The 20,303-nt window shown below is 40.6% G+C and overlaps 1 protein-coding gene and 1 long non-coding RNA gene across 41 annotated transcripts in view; one reads left to right on the plus strand and one right to left on the minus strand.

Moving 5' to 3' along the window:
- Positions 1-20,303, plus strand: part of NRXN3 (neurexin 3) — a 1,022,019-nt gene that overhangs the window by 989,283 nt on the left and 12,433 nt on the right. The gene's annotated exons all lie outside the window — the stretch shown is intronic.
- Positions 345-11,058, minus strand: LOC119151092. Its single transcript, XR_005105302.1, has 3 exons — positions 10,070-11,058; positions 3,465-3,614; positions 345-2,205 (listed from the first exon to the last, which is right to left on the minus strand). It is a non-coding gene; the product is annotated as an uncharacterized LOC119151092 (long non-coding RNA).

The raw sequence follows: 20,303 nt of genomic DNA on the forward strand, positions 1-20,303 counted from the left end.
CTTAGTAGTGATCTTACGTCTTGTCTGTGTCCATCTGTCTTGTCAGTGTGTCTTGGAGTCCATTGGCCTAGTGTTGTTATGTGATTCTGTTCTCTGTTCGTAAGCTGGTGTTCAGCTCCCCGCCGCTCCGTTGCCCCTCTTCCCCTTCCCCTCCCCTCCCCTTCCCCACCTGCCCCAGGGAGGTCCGCAAAGGGGCACCAAGCTTTGAACCACGTTCTGAGCGTCAGCCCAGGCTGTGAGTTGCAGGATGCCCACACAGCTTCTTAAGACAGAGGTTGCAGCTGTTGGGTTTTCAACGGTTTTCAAACTCCATTATCAATTCGCTCTCAGAAACGGTTTACTGGCATAATGCTAAAGTGACTTCTCAGACAGCTGCTTAGGGGATTTGTACGTGCGTGCTGATGTCTTAGAGTAAGGACTCCTGTTATCTGCCCTTTCGGTGCCAGAAAAGGCTGCGCAGGGTGCAGGCTGTATGTTAAGTGGAAAGTACCTAGGCTTTTTTTATAAAAGGTGATCTTGGGAAGGAAATATGCACATGCCACTGAAATGATAGCTATGTGAATTTATTCCTGAAATCCACAGTCCATTTGTAGTTAAGAGACAAAAATGTAAGATGTACTTAAGATTTCTAAGAGTACTGCATCTTCGCTTTATGGGGTCAGTCTTCTGTTTGTCTCCGTGTGATGTCTGCCTCCCTATTGATACTGGTGAAAACTGCCTTGCAGATGTTCACTCGTAGTAACTTAAACACAATTCTGGAAATGCATCTGGAGTGTCTTCTGCCATATGCATCATGAATGTGCAATAATGCATAAAGCAGAAGAAAACAAGCTGAGTTTTCAGGTGTCTGCTTAGACTTGAAACGCTATTTAGAAAAAATATCCTTTGGCTTGTACAATGGTGCATTTCCTGGGATCTCAGTTCTGTTCCCAGTGAAGGTACTAGCCATCTTAATGGCACAGAAGGTCTCAGTGCATTAGGATACATTAGCTGGCGTCAGTGGATCATCTCCAGGTAGTGGAGGAAAAGGCAGACAGTTCTCGTGCAGATAACGTTCACCACATCACAAAGAGCATGTTTACACATACCTTTAGCCTAGCGAAAATCTTTGTTGTTTTGCAGGAATTAGTTTATTCTGCAGGGAAGATGATGAAATCTGTGAACTTTTCTCACAAGAGCATGGTATAAGGCTTATCTATTTAAGCTGAGAGTTACCAGAAGAGGGAAGTGATGGGATATGTTCAGGTCTCTGACATGGAATGATTTAATTTAATTATTTCATTTAACTTACCCAAGATATGCTTCCTTTACTTGCAGTGGGTTAAGAAGAAGATAGCTTTCTTTCACCAATAAGAACCAATGATCTGATGTTGGGTTCAGTTTTCTTAATTTGTATATGATCTGAGAAACACTACTGAGTGCTATTAATCATAGCAAAAATGAATCAGTATTTAAAGCTTACTCACTTTAGATTTTACACCTCTATGTGTTTTTCACAACTATTAATTCTTACTGAATCTAAAGCTTTTTCTTGTCAATTGCTAAAATAACAAAATTGCTTATAAAACTGTACTATGATTAACAAGCTCGTGATTTTGTGTAACACTGCCCTCTGTCAGATAGACCAGAACAGTTCTGTTATGAGGCTTAACAGCAAAAGAAACAATTATTTTTTTTTTTAGCTCAAGTGGCAGGTTATTGGAGCAGAACAATCAGAGTTTTAGCCCCTGCATCATAAAGTTCAGGGTAACCTTCATATTGGTGTATTGTGATGAGTAAATCAAGTGTCCAGGCGTCAGGACAGTAGCCTCCAGGCTGTGGTAAAGCTGCTGCGTCCTGCTGAATGATTGCGTTTGTTAGCCTTACGTAGCCTCTGCGATGCCTGTGACTAGCCCTCCGCTGCAGGGAGCGAGAGGCTCACTCAAGCACAGGAGATGCCATGGAAGGTGCCATTGTGCTCCGTTTTACCCCACTAAGTGTGTATACGGATTTCTGGCACTTGAAATAGTTAGTTCATACTGTTGTTTTCTGTCTCAGGGCAGGCTGCCAGCTTCAGCTCTTGTGACATTTGTCAGTGAGCAAGGGGGAGAGCTGAGGGTCAGGTTGTTAAAGCCAAGGATAAAAAGCCTGAACTCCAGTGTGCTGCTCCCAGCTCTGCTGTTGATTCCTTCTGTGACTGTGCATCTGTATCATTCATTTGCCTACCTGTAAGGAGAGTAAATGAAATACTTCTTGGCTAAATGAGGTGAGGAGGAAGGGAAAAGAAGGAGATTTAATTAATATGTTAAAGGACTTTGATATTCAGATGCAAATTGCTCTACAATGCAACAAAGTGGTACTGTACTGCTAACTACCGAAAATGTACAAGCAAGCTATGTTATTGTTAAGACTTTAGTGCTAAGTGCTATCTTCAGTTGCTGTGACAAGTAACATTATTGTGTACTTTTATGAAGTAGATACAACTCCTAATCTGTTAAAGCAGAGAGAAGCAAGCGAGAGATCAAAAGCCAAATATTTTCATGTCAGGGAAGGGTGGGGTGGCATCGTTTTTAAATATCACTTTTTTCTCTAGAGTTAACACATGCAATGGAATGAACCATGCTCAGACTACATAAATTAATGTCATGAGTGGACTGCAATATACAGATCTTTTACATCAGCAGTTCCATCACTTGAACTTGCATCCTGATCAGAATTTTTCTTCAAAATCTTCACAGTTTCTCCAGCCTGACTTGGCTGGTGTAAGTTTTCCTCGTTTTGCATTTAAGATGAGGAGGAGATCAGGATCAGACCCACAGTCTGGCTCCATTGCCCTTGTTGCTTTCCAGTCTTTTTTTAAAGCGTGTTCTCTAAACTTGAAGCCATGTGCACTGTCACATTCTGGCAATCCCTCTAGTACTGTGCCTATGTTATCAAGCTGACACATGTCTAAAATACTAAGATATGATATTTTCAACCTGCTGGGACTTGCTTTTTGTCCCTGTTAGGTCTGATTTTCAGCTTCATAAAATATATGGGAAAGAAAGAAAAAATAGCCAATGACACATTCGGTGGAAGAGAAGAGCTAGCACATGACTCAGGAACACATTTTACATCAAAAGCAAATGGATGCGTATTAGACCCTTAAATGTCTATAGCAACTGATTAGTTAGCTTTAAGCAAGAAGAAACTATCTATCTGATTTTGATATCTGTTAGAGAGAAAACATGTTGAACATTTACAGATACTAGAGACATAGATACACTTGTTCTTCTAAGCATTTTTATTATATATTTCTTTTGGTCGTCATGCCTAGACCTGAAGGTGCCTTATGTATTCAGAAGCCCAAAGGTACTAATATTCGCATGAACTGTAACACCTGGAATGTTACCTCGGCAGAGCAGGAAAACCTATTCTACTTCTATTCGCAACCCAAGTAGATCACGAGATACCAAAGCTTATAATTATGTCAAAAGGGTTATTACCTTGCCTTCATTCTGCCTCTCTCTTTCAGTTCCAATTTATTACTCACAACAGCCAGAAATCAGTGCTTTATCCCAACTGCAATCTGAAGTGGTAGCACTTCTTAAATGCGGTGTGAGGAGCAGGAGACAAAGATCATACCAGTTTTGAAACTACGGATAGACACAAAAAAAAAGAAAGAAATAAACTGTCTTGATTTGAAATCTCAGATGCCCGCTGATTCGACAATATATTTTATTCTACATTTTCATTGTGCCAAGAAAAACATTATTAAAACCTTACAAAAGAGCCACACTCAAGGACTAATTTTTCAACTTCTGCTGAGTCTCATAAAAAGTGAAGTTGTTTGGTCCTGTGGGGTGGCGTTATAAGGATCATTTTTGGCATTCAAGAGGAACTACAACTATTTTACAGGCAAACATACAAAACCTGAAAATTAGCTTCTTTTAGAGCAACTGGAAAATTCCAACACTTTTGTCTCGTTGCTGGTTTTGTTCTATCTCAGTATCAAAACAATAAAAGTCAGAGGCATCAAAAGGGAAAAAAGTTGTCCTGTCTTTGCAGAACAGCAGAAGTGCAAACCAATTTTGAGTTGTTATTTTTTGTGGGTTTGGATTTTTTTCTAAATTGTTGTGAATAATTCCTTTTTTTTCTTTCCCCTGGTACTGAAACCAGTATGACAGACTTTAGATACTAGTTTTAGTGACTACTGATTTTCAGTGCTGAAGCCTTAAGGTCTTCATATGTATCATATTTGACAGACAGAAAGAGAAAACAGAGCCCTGTAATTAGTTTAGGGTATTTTCTAGTGTATCAAAATATAATTTTAATTTCTTCTGCTGACTTCTTTCCATAAAGCAACTACCGTGGGGTACCTGGAGATCGGTATTTCCCCTAGAATCTGTGGTTCTCCTGTATGCTAATTCTTTTAGTGCTGAAACAGATTGCAAAGCATGTACATGCATGCATTCTCTGTGTGTACATACATGAATGTATATTTATACATCTGTTAACGCTATGTTTATGTTCTGGCTAAAAGGAGCATTTTTTGAAATTGAAATAGAGCAGTAGAAGAAACTTGTTTAGGAGCTTTACAGGCAGGTGTGGAAGCAATAGATTGAATCTTGCCTTATCCTCTTTCTCATGCTCCTGTTAAGTTCTGGTAATTCAAATCGGTTTTGTATAACTCGGCTTTTGTATAACTCGGAAAGCAGCTAGTACATCCCAACATTTTGGGGGAGGTGTTTTGTGAGTGCAGGTGAGTGTGACTCTCAGGTCTGAGATGTGAGCATGGTCTGAAATAGAGGACCAGTGGCACACAGCTGAACTGGCAGCAGGGAGGTGCCTTTGGCGAGGTTCTGAATCACTTAGCTCTGCCGGGGAAGTGGGGACTCAGGGAGCTCTGGGGAGGATTGAGGAGGGTTTGACATCTGGAGAGAAAGTCGAGGGACTTGGCAGTGTAGTGGGAGTATGTATGCATCTGGGGAGGGGGGGAAATACTTTTTTGTACAGTAAACTGGACGTACTGCCTGATCTACACATAGTCCAGTGGTTGATGGATAGCTTTCCCCTGGAAAAAACGCTGCGAGATACCCCACACAGCAGTAGAGTGATCAGCCTTTGAGCATGAAATGATGACTTTTGAGCTTTATCTTCTGATAAGTGAGAGGTATTCAGGTTTGCCTGAAACCCTTTACTTCACATGTTTAAACTTGCCATATAGCCCAAAGGGAATACACAGGCTGGAAGGTAGTTGAAAATGTTCGTGCCCTGGTTCTTTTTTGACAAAAAGTGAAGATTTGGGGTTGGCAAAGTACTGTGGGGACTCCATCTATTTTCCTCTGAACTGTCTGTGTCAAATCCAAAACAAGAAAATGTTTTATGACTCCTCAAATGCAAATTTCAACTTTTGTCTTAAGTGCCCTTTCATTTTGAAATTGATGGTTTAAAAAAAGAAATTTCAAAAATTAAAAGCTCACATTCTGACAAAGTATGTTATTATGAAACAAAGTAAACTTAAATTTTGTAGTTGTAAGTATTGCGTGGGGATTTCACTATACTTGTCCCCTTTTTATATTTCTGAAAATATTATAAGTTACTGACTAGTAACCTTCACCCTTAACTAACTTGGAAGCTTTTTACTGCTCCTTATCTGTTTTTCAGCTTCCTTTTTCCCCTGTTAGATTCTCCAGAACATTAAACCATACTTTTCTCCATAGGAAACATCTGTCACTAGCTCTCTGCCATTTGTGTTAGAAGAATAAAACTTTTGATTACATTTATCAAAGGAGTTGGGCCGGTATATTTTAGCATCTTCAGTTGTTTCATTCATAGCTTTTCTTTATATTTTGAATAGTAATGGCAAAAGTCCATCCCTGAAGCTGTGTGATCTTTCCCACATATGCTGTTTTCCATATCTATCACTTTTCTCTTGGAAAGAAAAAGCAAACAAGAATCATTTTGAAGAGGGAGGGAAAGAAGGCTTCTTCACTAAGGCGGTATTTTTAGAAACAGCTGGTAAAACAAGCTGCAAATGTTGTGCCTGGAGCACCTCTATTCTAATAGCAGTATTGTTTAAAGATGAAAGCAGCCATTTGTGTGTCTAGTTTGCTCTGATAGTAGTAATTCTTTCTCCATACAGGAAGAGCTGGGAAACCTGGTGCAGTAGTTTGTTCCCTATCTTACCTCCCCTGAAAAGGTTTTACACATTGCTCTGCTGAAGAATGAGCATTCCGTAGCATTTTCTACCGCAAACGTAAAGAACAGAGAGCATAGGAAAAATGAATCTCCATCATAGAATCACAGAACCATAGAATAGTTTAGGTTGGGAAAGACCTTTAAGATCATCAAGTCCAACCGTTAACCCAGCACTGTTAAGCCCAGCCCTCAGTGCCACATCTATGCATTTTTTAAACACCTCTGGGCACGGTGACTCCACCACCTCCCTGGGCAGCCTGTGCCAGTGCCTGACCACCCTTCCCATGAAGAAATTTCCCCCCTACCCAATCTAAACCCGCCCTGGCGCACCTTGACGCCATTTCCCCTTGTCCTGTCGCTTGTTCCCTGGGAGCAGAGACCGACCCCCCCTGCCCACAGCCCCTGTCAGGCAGCTGCAGGGAGCGACCAGGCCCCCCCAGCCCCCTCCTCTCCAGGCTGAGCCCCCCCAGCCCCCGCCCGGCTCTGGACACGCTCCAGCCCCTCAGTGTCCCTCTGGCCGTGAGGGGCCCAGAGCTGAGCCCAGGGCTCGAGGGGCGGCCTCACCCGTGCCGAGCGCAGGGGGACGGGCACTGCCCCGGCCCCGCTGGCCGCGCCGTGTGGGACACCAGCCAGGGCGCTGCTGGCCTCCTGGGCCACCCGGGCACACGGGGGGCTCATGCCCAGCAGCTGTTGATCAACACCTGCACGCGCTGCATGATCACCACATCAGGCCCAGCCAGAACGAGTAGATTTGTTATTCTTCTGGTGATTCTTTGTAGTTTGCCTCCCTGATGACCTGTCCTTTCTGATGACAAGCTGCAAGTTTTCTGCTGGCCTGTCTTCTGGGTGGCAAGTGTCCAAACACAAGGTGCCAATTTAGATAGTTTAAGAAACTCTTACCCGAGCTGCCAGGATGGTGCCGCTCGGGTAAGAAAGCTATATTCACATGGAAATGTTTAAAGTGTCCTGAGGAACCTGACCAGTTTGGTTTCTTTTTTCATAACAAATTTGCTTAGCTTCCATTAAAGCTAATTAATTATGAGCCTGAGCACCAAATGAGATAACAGCTATTTGGAGTACTTTATAAAAGAGACTTTTTATGAAGGCTAAGATTTACAAGGATATTTGGAATATCAATTGGCATTGATACCTACTGCTTTTGCCTTAACATCCCTATAAAAGCAGTATTGTTTCTTCCGTTTTATTGGGATTTACTTTCTAGTGCTAGCTACATATTCAATGTGCTTATTTAAAATGAATTTGAACAGTTGGATCCTGGAGATGGCTGCACGTCTCAATGTCCATTAGCTCCAACAGCATTTTATAGCTACATTGCCATAATTTTTCCAGCAGCTGAACGGAGCTTTGTGGATATTAGTGCAGCTGAGCACTTGCTTCAAAGATCTAAATTTTAGATTTATATGCTGACAAGAGATAGTTAATCCTTTCGTGGACCAGACCCTTAAGAACCGTCTGAATGGCAGGACTTGAAATAAGACCTTGGAGTCTTAATTCTTCTTTCACTTTCAAACCTCGGTTAATCTCTCCTTCACTTTTAAACAAAGGTTGCATTTTGATCCTGCAGATTTCTTAAACATTCTGTCAGATACACACTCCAGGAGGTCATTTTTCTGGGGATTCAGTCATGTTAGGGCAGTGACAGCTTTTACTGCGGTGTGTCATATTACATTAATTTTCTTATTCAAGAGAGATTTCAGCAAATGCAAAACAAGACGATTGAGCTATCTATGCTGAAGTTAAAGATTTTACACATCAGCTTAGAGCAATGATCATTGTTCCTTGTTGAACATCAGTTCTTTATCAGTTTTCTCTTTTGTTTTGCCTTGTGCTGCTCCTTTCTGGTAACGAAATGCATAGAGCTGTACACATCATTTTGGGAGTAGCAGTGACAAAGCTGTGTGGAGAGGCACTGTTATCTCTCTGCTCCATTACAGTGAAGCCTCTGCTTATGCGCAGCCTGAAAATAGTTGGAAAGCTTAATAAGCATGCGGAACTGGTGCGGAGGAAAGAGATTCTCTGCAACAGAGGATTAGCGGATGACAAATGCAGTTTTCTTTTATAAAATCCAAGAAATTTGAGTCCTGTGTCTCCGAGTGGAGCACTGGGAGAGGTGCTGGAAATATGAATTAAGGGGAATACATATATATGTGTATGTGTATAAACATATCTGTAAGTATGCAATATATAGTACTGCTGTATATGTGTGCAAGTATATATATAAAAACCATAAGTATTATTCAGTTACACAGCATGATAACAGATTTCAGATAGTTCTAGCAAATATCTTAGGTATGAAGTCAGAGTGCTGCTAATAACCTGTCCTGGTCCCCAGGAGATGGCCTGCATGTCACATTGCAGTCTGTCTGATTCTGATGTAAGAAATGATGCACATGATCTACCTCTCACTTCATGGTAATGGAAGGTAGCAATAATGCATATAGGCATTATTATCAGTGTAAAACTGCTGGAGGTGAGTAGTGAATCGTGCTTTTAAATTTTAGATGTATGATAACTTACCAGAACTAAACATCAGATCAGAAACTGTGAATTAGGAAATTCACTGCATGCATGAAAAAAAATTGCATGCACAAGGAATTCCTGGGAAACTACATTTGATAACAGGCTTAAAATACCAACAGCAGAACATTTTCACTACATTCCTCACTTGTTTATAACTCTCTTCCAAACCTTTTGTCCAGAGCATTTATGAAGGGGATGTTGATTTTTCTTTTAGAAAAGGAAGCAGTCAGCACTTGGATCCCCATAGCAGTCTGGAATTTGGATGCAAATTAAATACTTTCATGGTCAAAAAATTCAAAAAATTGTGTGTAGATTCCTCTGTATATGCATGTGCATGCATATTTACTGATTGCACTAACCACATGGCTGGGAAAACTAGCAGCCTGATGAGATGTTGAGTGCCTTCATTTTTCACTGGTATTAATGAAAGTAGAAAGTATTTAGCAGTCTGTAGGATCAGGGCTGAGTTTATATAGTTGTATGTGAAAAGAAATCACTATACAGAATTAGCTAGACCTTAAATCACAGTCTGGAGAAAAAAAAAAAATCTGTGTGGTTTAACAAAGAGGAGAGACTTTAGCCAGAACATTTCAAGGCTTAGCTATAGAATACAACAGCTTGTTTTTATTAGGTGCATATAATCTAAATTTTTTACTGTATTTCATTACAATGCTGTACTTTATTCTGCATGGTTTGAATACATGAGAAATGCCTGTTGGTTTTCTGAGATCAGGCAGCTTCTGACTTTCACTTACTTTTTTGAGCCCAGTTAGTGCATCTGTACTCTGCACACTAGTATTCTTGAAAAGAGCAGAAATTAACCCTCCTTTTGCTTAGAAACTATATTCTGTGTTTAAAGTAAGTCATTGCAACTTCCGTTTTTATTTCTGCACTTGATGGTGTTCTGGATCTTCTTGGTCTTATCTGACAGAACACTTGGCCCTGTGCGTCAGGTACTGTGTTTGACCAGAAATGTACTGTTAGTACTTCAGTAGCATTATCTCACACTTTAAAAATGTTTTGCAGGTATCAAAAAAAGCTTTTCACTCCTTTAGTAAGAGGGATAAATGCTGTTGTCTCCACTTTATAAATATCGTAGTCAGAGAGGTTAGAAGGATGCTTCCTTAGGTGACTCACTAACAAGCTTTAGCTGAGAGCAACATGGAGAAGATTTGAGAGATGCATAGAGAAAAGGATTTGTAGGGCACGTAATAGTTGCAGAGGTGGGAGGAGGAAAAGTTACTGCTGAGGTTAAAAGAAGAATTTCACTGATAAAGGGGAGGAAATGTTTCCAATTAAAATTATTTTTTTCAATATGAAAATCCCTATTTGTTAAAGCAAAAGGGACAATTTTCACCCATAGCTGTACGTTAGTGCTGGAGATGAGCAAACAGATAGTCTTTCCTCATCCTTAGTAATGCATGTGTTTGCTTGTAGAGTCCAGTCCACTGGCTTTAATGGTTTTCTCTCCTGTTGGTCCCTGCAGAGCCCACACAGTGCTAGGGCTGGGGGCTGGATTCCAAATCTGTGTCTCACTTCTCCAGTGGAGTCCTTTACCTACATCCAATTTACAAGTTCAGTCAGTCATATTTCTGTAAAACCACCATAGGGTAGCTACAAGGTCACTGAGAGCATACGCTGACCTACAGTCTTTCCCTCTGAGCGGTGATGACAGGAGACCTGAACTTGACTCTCAGATCCCAGACTTGGGTTGGCAGAGAGTTGGTATGAAAATATCATTAGAGTTGAAAATAGATCTAATATTTTTCAGGTTAGAAATGCATCCACTGAGACATAAAACCCCATGGCAGAGTTTTCAAAGCAGGATGTATTTTTTTAAGAGAAAGGCAAAGCTGAGGAAAGAGCAGAAATGAAGGGCTTTTCCAGTTAGCTTCATGCACGGCCTCCCTACCTATGAAGACAGGGCACATATAACTGTCATCTTACCTCAGAGCTCAGTGCTTCTGTGCTGAATTCTTCTCTTTGTAGTTATATGTTTGAATTGCCAGTTGGTTCCCTTTCTCTTTATTTTTCGAGGTTACCACTACTATGTTACCAGTCAGTGAAATAAGACCATAATAAAAAATTGTGATGGAGCTATAATGTGACAATGGCAACTTGCATCAAAATTATTTGTTTGAGTGGCTGGTATGTATTCATTAGCCAACAAACAAGCAAAGACAAACTTCTAAAAACATGGGGCATTCACATATCCAAGAATGCGGCACCTGAAGCAATGAGAAGTTGAAAAGGAGGGTGTCCTTTGCGTTGTACCTGTGTAACGTAGTAGCAATCAAGCAGTTGATAATTTGGCTTCTGACATGCTCCCATTTTGATGGATAACTCATGGATAAGCCATGGAAAGTTGTGAAAAGAAGCCACTTTGTATTAAACAATTAAATTTGCCATGAAAGGCTAGCACGCATTGTTTAGGCACTGGGAATAACAGGCAAATCTGCCAGTTCTTCTGCAGCATGTTGGTCCATGTGCCTGTGCATGTTTACTGTCTTTCTGCAAAAGGCAAGGAGGGACCTAGACAGGCTCAAGTGTTTATAATGAACACTCTGAAGGTGAAATTTCTCTTCAACTTCAAAACAGTGCTGTTCATTAATACCCCAATAAGCCAGTAATTCTCAGGGCACTAAGGTTAGAATCTGAGCACCTTTTAAATTCATTCACAAAGTTCAAAGCTGCAAGTTTTGCCAGTAGCAGAATTACCCAAATAAAGTGTTTGCTCTTTTAACATCATATTTCCAGTTCCGTCTCTGTTTTGATTGTGCTTAAGACCAGAAGCTAGAATAAGAATATGAATAGGAGACATGAATTCATCAGGAAAGAAAACTGCATGAGAAAATTTTGTGGCTCATACAGATAAAGGAAATTAGAGTCTACGAGAAAGTAATAGACATTCCTATTAAAATCTAACCATATAACGTCTTACTTCATAGCAGAGGAAAGCATAATATGATAAGCATTTTTTTAGCTTCTTTTAATTAACTTTCCATCCTATTAGACTTGATCTGCAGTTAACTTTCATTTCACAGGTATTCATGATTGGTATGCTCCTGTGAATTACTAAACCATGAAGCTCAGACATGATTGTTAATAGCTATGCAAAGTCATCTTTTAGTTGATTTTCTAACACTGACCCTAAAATTTAAATGTAAATATTTCATGTAATACAACAAGTAGTCATATGGAAAACATATTCAAGTGAATGACTATATATCCCTTTAAATAGTGATTCCACAGCAATCTGACCTGCCCTGGTCTCTATGAATATTAACTGTTGGGTTTGTTTCAAAAAAAAAACCAACAAAAAAAACGCCACCACATTTTCAAAGTTAGCTCTCCAACTCCTCTAACAAAGGAAACAAATAAGCATTTCTTATGGTGGGATATACATTATCTTATCAAGGTGTGAAGATAAGGTAAAAAGGATGCCAAGGCTATCTAGCTTACCAGTGAGGTAGGCTGAATTAATCAGTAGCAGACTTTTTGTTCAAAAAGTACTTAGGTTTTGAATGGACCTAAAGAATTTTGATGTCCAGCTTCTCATTTTTATTCATGGACATACTATCTCTTCCTGTGCTTCTGAAATACACTCAAGTTATCATCGTTATAGAATAGTTTGGGTTGGAAGGGGCTTTAAAGACCATCTAGTTCCAACCCCCTGTCATGGACAGGGGCATCTTCCACTAGACCAGGTTGCTCCGAGCCCTGTACAACCTGGTGTTGGATGCTTCCAGGGATGGGGCACCCACAGCTTCTCTGGGAAACCTGTGCCAGTATCTCACCACCCTCACCATAAAGCATCTCTTCCTAATATCTAATCTAAATCTGCCCTCTTTCAAATTGAAACCATTCCCCCTTGTCCTGTCACTTCATGCCCTTGTAAGAAGCCCCTCTCCAGCTTTCTTATAGCCCCCTTTAGGTACTGGAAGCTGCTCTAAAGGTCTCCCAGCGCCTTCTCTTCTCCAGGCTGAACAACCCCAACTCTCTCAGTCTGTCTCCACAGGAGAGGTGCTCCAGCCCCCTGAGCATCTTCATGGCCTTCCTCTGGACTCGCTCCAACAGGTCCATGTCCTTCTTATGTTAGGGGCCCCAGATATTAATATCATTGATATTAAAGTAGGTTAGCTTTTGGAATGAGGTCTGTTTCTCTTCTAATCCAATCTGTTATGAAAACAGAGCAAATACCCTTCCCAGCCACTTTCTTGCTATAATGCAACCTCTGATAAACAGCTTACAGCTTTGGCTTCTGAATCACAGTAGAGTTTATTCCAGTCATTCACTATGTTGAAAAAGAGGATTCAAACTTGCCTGCAGCAGCCTTTCACCACTGTAATCCTGAACTTTCAAAAGGAAATCTGCAAAAACGGCCCCCTCTCTTTATGCTTCTGCACTTCCTGGCTAGCATTAAACTTGCCCATAAAAACAAGCAAACAAGAAGTTCTGCCAAAAATCCATCCAAAATGCCTGAATCACAGCACTATCCCCTCTTGTCTTTTCCAAATGACAGACAGAACCAGCTCACATGTTGAAAGCTCTGTACAAAGGACTCCCCTGCAGTGCTTCAGAGCTAGTGAGTTCATACGTTAGTTGGCTCTGGTATTTCTGATGCAGTTACAAGTGCTGCCTAGTAGGAGAATTGATGTCAAAGCATGGATTAATAGTCATTGCCATTCTGTCTCCAAACACCTCTGCTTGAGTTCTCAAGGGGATTCTGGTGCGTTTAAACATTAGTATAATCAAAAGGAAAGAGCATCTCGCATCCTCTGAACTGACGTGAGAGAACAGCACCAACCTTACTGCTCGAAAGGCTGGCGTTCCCTTTCTAACTTTTCAGAGGAAGAGCTGGGGCTGCATTTATTTGTGACTACTCAATATCAGGATTTCTACCGAGGATTTTCTACCACTTCCCAGTGGCAATTTGGTAGAATCTATCAGCAGCCTACTTGGTGCTGATCTTCTCATCAGTAACAGGCCCTTATGTAACATTTCTCCCTCTGGGTAACCGGGTATTAAAGCCTTGGTGTACCCAACGTCAACTCATTTTGCTGATGGGGAACCTGGCCCAGCCTTTTCAGTGTGGCTGTGAGGCAATCCTTGTATTAATCCTGAGGAATATTTTGACTTGTTCTTGGCTGAGGAGACTGCAGGGCTTGTCCTCAATTCTGAAGTCCCAAAGACTTCTTGTAGCATGAGGAAAATTACAAATCAAAAATTTCTGTTAAGTCCTGTCTAATTCATTTGAAGTGCCACAGCTGGCACTGAGGTATTTTCCTCTGCATTCTTCAGGTTTTGTTCAGGCTAGTTAATTCCCCGGTACAATTTTGCACTGTTGAGATTTAACTTCTACTATGGGAACAACATTTTGCGGGTGTTTCCCTTTTTTTCACTTTTGATATGACAATGAATTATTCCAATTTAATCTACAGCAGAGCATACTTTGACATCCAAAGCCCAAAGAAGAGTAACATTGTGGGCAGGGCTGTACCACTGGATAAGGCATCATCTGGAAGATGTGCTAAAATTCCATGATTTATTGCAGGTTTTCTACATTAGTTTGAATAGGTCACTTCAGTTCTTAGTTCTTACACCTCAAATATGCTAGAAGTAGATGTAAAAGTACTCATACTCAATAGAAGAGAACACACAGATAGCTATTGTGCTGTTTTCAGTAGTGTTTATGGGCATAGTTTATTGTTTCTTCTCAGTTATTGCAATATTTAGCTTGATGTAATTTCAAAGGAAATTGTGTATTGTTTCTAGTTGGAGTTCATCACCGCGTCTGTATAGCCAAACATCCATTAACACCCCTGTTTTCTTCTACAGCTTGTCAAAAAAAAAAAAATTACTCAGTGCAGTGTGTATGCTGTTAAAGGTCCTTGTTAAAGGTTTGTAGTAGGACTGTTTCCCATGTATCCTCAAGAATAAGCTGCAGCTGCTTCACCAGAGAGACTTAAAAAGTTAAGTGCTTTAGATCTTGAATGTCTTCCAGAGAGATAAGTAGTGCCTGGGATGATCCTGGATTATTCGGCCATCTAAGAAGTGGACAACATTTTTCTTTGTATGCTTTCGCTTTGCTTTGTTTTGTTTACAGCTCCAAGATACAAGCACTGCAGCTATCCCTGGATACAAGCTGTGAGTGCAGGTTCTTCCCAGCACTTATTTCTGTCTGTAAGAGGAGCAGGAAACAGTAAAAGAAGAAGGGTTACTGAGGGCAGAACTAGGATCACTACTTTGCTATCAGAAGAGAAGTTTACGTTCTTTGCAAGAGAAAGCGTTTGGTTTGAATCTACTATGCTTTGGTTCCTCCTCTCTCAAAGCAGGGAAGGAAGCTCCATCCACCCAGTCACTCACAGCTGGACTAGCTGCAGACTCTGAGAATGTAATGTGCTTATGCTAGATGAGGGATGAATTAAGTTACTCTGTAGAATCTTTCAACAGAAATGGCAAGTGTAGCCTAGCATCCGAGGGATTAAAAATATTGCACTGAAATGGGTCCTGCCTACTTCTGAAGTTCACCAGAACTGATTTCTCAAAGAATCCAGTGTGAAAATAGATACATCAGAAATTACGTATGAATAAAGGAGATCATAGGAATAACTTATGCATAAGTTAACTTGGGTGTACAACTCTCACAGAGGATAATGTGCAGTCAACAGTAAGGTTTAAGAACAAAACAGCATTTGTGAAGTATCCAGATCTTCTTGTGGTTATGATTTAGCTGTACCTAAGAAAGTATTTGTATACCAGCAAAGTAGGCACCATTTCCAACTATCTCAATATGGCGTAGCCTCCTTACATAGATGCATATTTCAGGTGTCTTTTAGGATCTGGACATTCAAATCAGTCCTGAATCCAAGAACTTCCTAAATTCTTCAATGTTCTCATGTAATTATCCCCAGCAAGTTATGCAAGACAGAAGTTTCATACACTTCTGTGATGTGTATGAATGTGCCTGGTGATCCCTTAGCTTATTTCAGAGCTGTCTTGGTATGTTTGCTGGGTGCCTTCTAAGAAGGTGATATTAAAAGGTATGACAGTATAAGACTTCTTGGGATACAACTACCAAGAAGGAATTTGGTAGTCATGGAATATTCACTGTCATTTGGACAAACTGATGGCACTTTTCTTTTTACCTGGCTACTTCATAGCTGTAGGCATTGAAGAAAGGAGGGGACACTAAGATACCCTTGCTGCTCTATGTTTGCAGATAAACGGAAACTTACGTACAATTTAATATACCATAAATACGCAGGAAATTGCTGCATGGGTTTACACCAAAGATAGTAAACTATTCCTGCTGCCACTCAAATTACTGGATGGAGTTCTGCTACTGAGTTTGTCAGTATGAGGATCTGGTTTGTAGTTGCAAAATCCTGCAGGATTCAGAAAGACTTCTTCCCATGTGACTGACATTTGGGATTAAATAAGTTTAGCTTTACATAAAAAAGCCTTAGTTGGCCTGACTACAAATGTCAGTTTTCAGTCTTTCAAAAAACCATATCAGATCCTTCTCCCAGGAGAAAGGCGGTTGAGTAGGGATGCATGGGAAGAATGCTTTCAGGCCGGTGATATTGGATGGGCTGCTAAGCACTGGCAGCATCAAAATACTCTTTGGTTTGGAGGAATCTGGAAAGGTAATAAGCTTACGGCCAACACCTGAAAAATTCGGAGAGCCATGGTGGTTTAGCCCTGTGATGTCCTTAGCTCTGATGATAACTGTAAATATGCTTTTCTATTTGATAGTTGTCTAGCTTATTGCTATAAAGAAGCCCCGTTAATTAATTCTTACACACAAACAGGATGGCATGTGGGACTTTGTCAGTGGTGCTCATGTAGATATTCTTACTATAGATTAGCTTTTTTATTTCTGAGCTTCAGATGTGCCTGTAGGCTTAGAATGAAAGAGCTTTATGCCAGTAGAAACAGCTGGTGCAAGGGAGATGATATAACTAATTTATCTTCATAGGCTATTCCTATCTCTCTGTGTTTTGTAGTGGACCAGCTAACCAAATACTGTTCTTTCATGGTTTAAATTAGTGCGGGTAGCCGATGAGAATCACAGGAACAGATTTTTGTTCTGAGTTGGGGGTAGAGATGAGGGGTTTGCCTTGAAAATTAGTATTTGCCTCCTATTAATCTATGAGCTATTTGTTATTTGTGGACTGCTAAGCATTCATTTGGCTGGAAGTCTGAAAAATACTGCTCTGAGAAAGGTTAAGAGCATACAAGAATGAACAGGTTGTTCTGGGAGCTACTACAAGCAGGAACGACCATCTAGAAATACCACACTTCCCAGATTCCTACCAGAATCCCTTACTTGCCTTCTCTTTTGGGACTTTGTCCTGTAGAGCACTCTCCCCGCTTCTGCTCGCTTTCTCGTGGTTTCCTCGTATAGCTGCTAATGACTGAGTTGTGGGCAATCAGAAAACCCATGCTGGTTCTGTAGCTCTTAGGAGGGTTTCCTGCTGGATCTAGCCTTTCTAGTATTTATATTAGGAAGTGATAAATTCACTAACCTTTAAACAGCTGTAGAGCATATTTAACCAGTTTTACGGGGAGGGAGAGAACCACGTCTCTTAGTCCGTGTTTGTCTATGTATTTATTTCACAGTGAAATCACTGGAAGTGGGGAAGATTCTTCTCTTCCTTGGTGTACAGACATATGCCTGAAGTGCAGATTTTTGCATGGCTTTTTTTTTCACCCTTATGTATATTAATGTATACTTCTGCTACCAAAATATTCTAGCCAGAGGAGAAAATGCTGCCGACACATCTTGATGCTAAAAGCAGATGCATAGCTAACACTGCCTTTTTCTCTATTGTGTAGGTAAACTTTTTACAGAAAAATGAGCACTTTTCAGTTCACTGAAAATACTCTGTTTGTTTCTTTTCACTGATATTTTGATAGTATCAGCTGCTTAGAAGTGTGTGTCATTAGTATCCTTGCCCAACACATATGGCTTTACATGACCCCAAAAGGGTGCTGCCTGTTATATCAAGTAAACTTATGAAGGTTACAGCAGCTGGGGAGCCCAGATTACACAGGGGTGAAATGCATGCTCCCTTTTAGTCCTGAAAGTCTTGGGTCCCCTTCTAATTAGGTCAAAGTACAAAAAATTTAAAAAATAATTTCCTGGCCTTGTCCTTGTTTTGCAATTATGGCATATAAAAATACAGAAAGAAAAATAAGCCAAATAAGGAGGGATGCATGATTAAGCCAGCAGGGAATCCTGGGCATTTGAAGTACATCAACAGTATAGCTGGCCAGCTAGATCAGAAGAAGCAGCTGATGCATCTGGTTAATAATGAGACACATAATGAGATAATGAGATACATTGATAGAGTTGTGTTGCAGTGCACAGAACTCAGTTAACATGGGGTTCAGTGTGTTAGGGGAGAAATAAACTGTCAGCTTGCTGGAGCCCGAGGACCAGAGTGGTAGGAGACATGGAGAATCCAGAGGTTAGCAAGAATCCGGAGCGAGTAATGCAGCCCTAGATCCTAATTTACTATCTACCATGTCGCTCTTTAACATACAGAGAAATAGGCATTATCTTTGCCAGCAGCATTTTAAAATGCAACTTGAAAACAAAAAATGAGAAAATCAAACTTAATAATTAAAGCTGCTGAACAAGGGGCTTTTTGTAAAAAATGTGGATTTTTTTCACTTGAAAAAGTTGGCTATCTTGGCTCAGTCCTTCAAACAAGAAGCTTGTAAGCCTGGATAGTACAGATGCTTCTGTTCCCAGGCCTTCCATCTACTTTAAGTTTTTGAAAATAAAAGAAGGATGCAATGGTTATACTTTTTAATCTTTGTTTTTCTGAGGAATAATTTGCTAAATGTTAAGTAATAAAATATTGTGTAGCTTCATGCGGAAACATTTAGGATCCAATTTTCAAATTAGAACGTCTAGTTTTGACTATTAACAGCTAGATTTTTTTAAAAAGATTGGAGAAGATTTTCCTAGCCTCAACAGAAATTGCTGGACCCAGATTTTCCAAAGAACTGTTCAAGCACCTCCATATTGACTGAGTAAAGAAAAAATTCCTTTGCACCGTTCAAATCCTCTTGTAAGTCTAACATCAAGATGTCCTTTACAAAATCTTGTCATCTCTTTAAGTGTCTCTGGCTCCACTTGTGGTTCTTTAGCTCTTTTGATCTTTCAGGCAGTAAAAGGCTTCCCCAGGCCCCCATGCAATGGGTTAGGCATTTATTGTCAAACAGGGCAGAAGCATTTGCTGGAGTCGCCTGACACAGCCTGCACAGTTGGCAACCAGACCCATGCCTTACAGTCGGTTTTGCATCAAAGAGAAGGCACTCAGTTCGAATGTGCTGAAGGGGGTATTTCGCTCCTCTGAAAATCCAGCGGCAAGTCATGACAAATGCTGATTAAAATTCAAAGCTTAAATGCCTCTTTGTGAAACTCCCGAAGTAGAATTAAACCAGAAGCTCCGAATCCTGGTAGGGAGTGGTGTCCAGGGACACTAGCCTTAAAACCTTACCAAATAAAAATCTCCACTGAGGTCTGCAAAGGCCTCAATTCTGTCTTTTTTTTTTTTTTTCTATTCCTAACCAATTTTTTCTGATCCACAAATGAATTCCCCAAATTTTCTATGTCAACCAATGTTTTGCTTCCTGTAACCTGCATGTTCTGTCCCTGGGATCACCCTGACCAGGTTTCCTCTTTGGTTGGACCTTTTCCCTTCCCAATATGTTATTTAAAGGGATGTAGGAGACGACAGGTCCAGTGCAGTCTTCCAGCAAAGGCATGGTACATTCCAGCTCCAGATGCACCGTGCTTTGATAGTCAGCGCAGCCTCATCAGTTCTGCAGCAGGAGCTAAAAGTCTTCTTGTAGAACTCCTCTCAGAACTGTATGCTTTCCAGTAATGCATCTAAAACCAATCTAGGCATCTAGGTTATTTAATTTTTGTGGGGGTTTATGCTTATTTAACGTTCTCCAAAACTAATCCTGATCTGTCAGTGGCTTTAAGGTGCTATTGTTCCTCATGTTAACAAGCAGCAAAACATCCTACCTGTTTGTTACCATATTTGTACAAAAGTAGCCCTGGCCACATCTACAGGGCAAATAGCCCCATTCCTCCCAGAAACTGGAGCTCAAGATAGCCACCTACTTCCACTGGTCAGCGGTAAGATGACCATTATGACGGGTTATGAAATGATCTTGCTGACAGTCCTGACAGAAAGCTAAGGTACATGCAGTGCTTATAGCCTGCTTTTCCCATTTCCTGGAGAGATGCATTGTGGACATGGTCCAAAGCTTATATAAAACGTTTGCCCTCTCCTAAAACATCAGACAGACCAGGTTGTTTTGCTGGGGTCCTGAGCTCCTTTGTAGAAGGACTCTGATGGCAGGATGATGGTCTTTATACGAGAAAAATACGGACATCGTATGTGTTTCCCTGGGAATTCAGAGGAAGCTGAGGACACCGCTAGGACATAGAATAGTTGGATTTTAGAAGACTTAGATAGCATCCATTAGAAATATCTTCTTGAACTTTAAAACCTTTTGTAGCATAGGAGAAACTACTCTCAGTGCTAATGCTAGCAGCAGCAGGTTTGCCTATG

The sequence above is a fragment of the Falco rusticolus genome, chromosome 7 (genome assembly GCF_015220075.1).
Source record: "Falco rusticolus isolate bFalRus1 chromosome 7, bFalRus1.pri, whole genome shotgun sequence".
In the NCBI taxonomy this organism is placed as follows: Eukaryota; Metazoa; Chordata; class Aves; order Falconiformes; family Falconidae; genus Falco; species Falco rusticolus.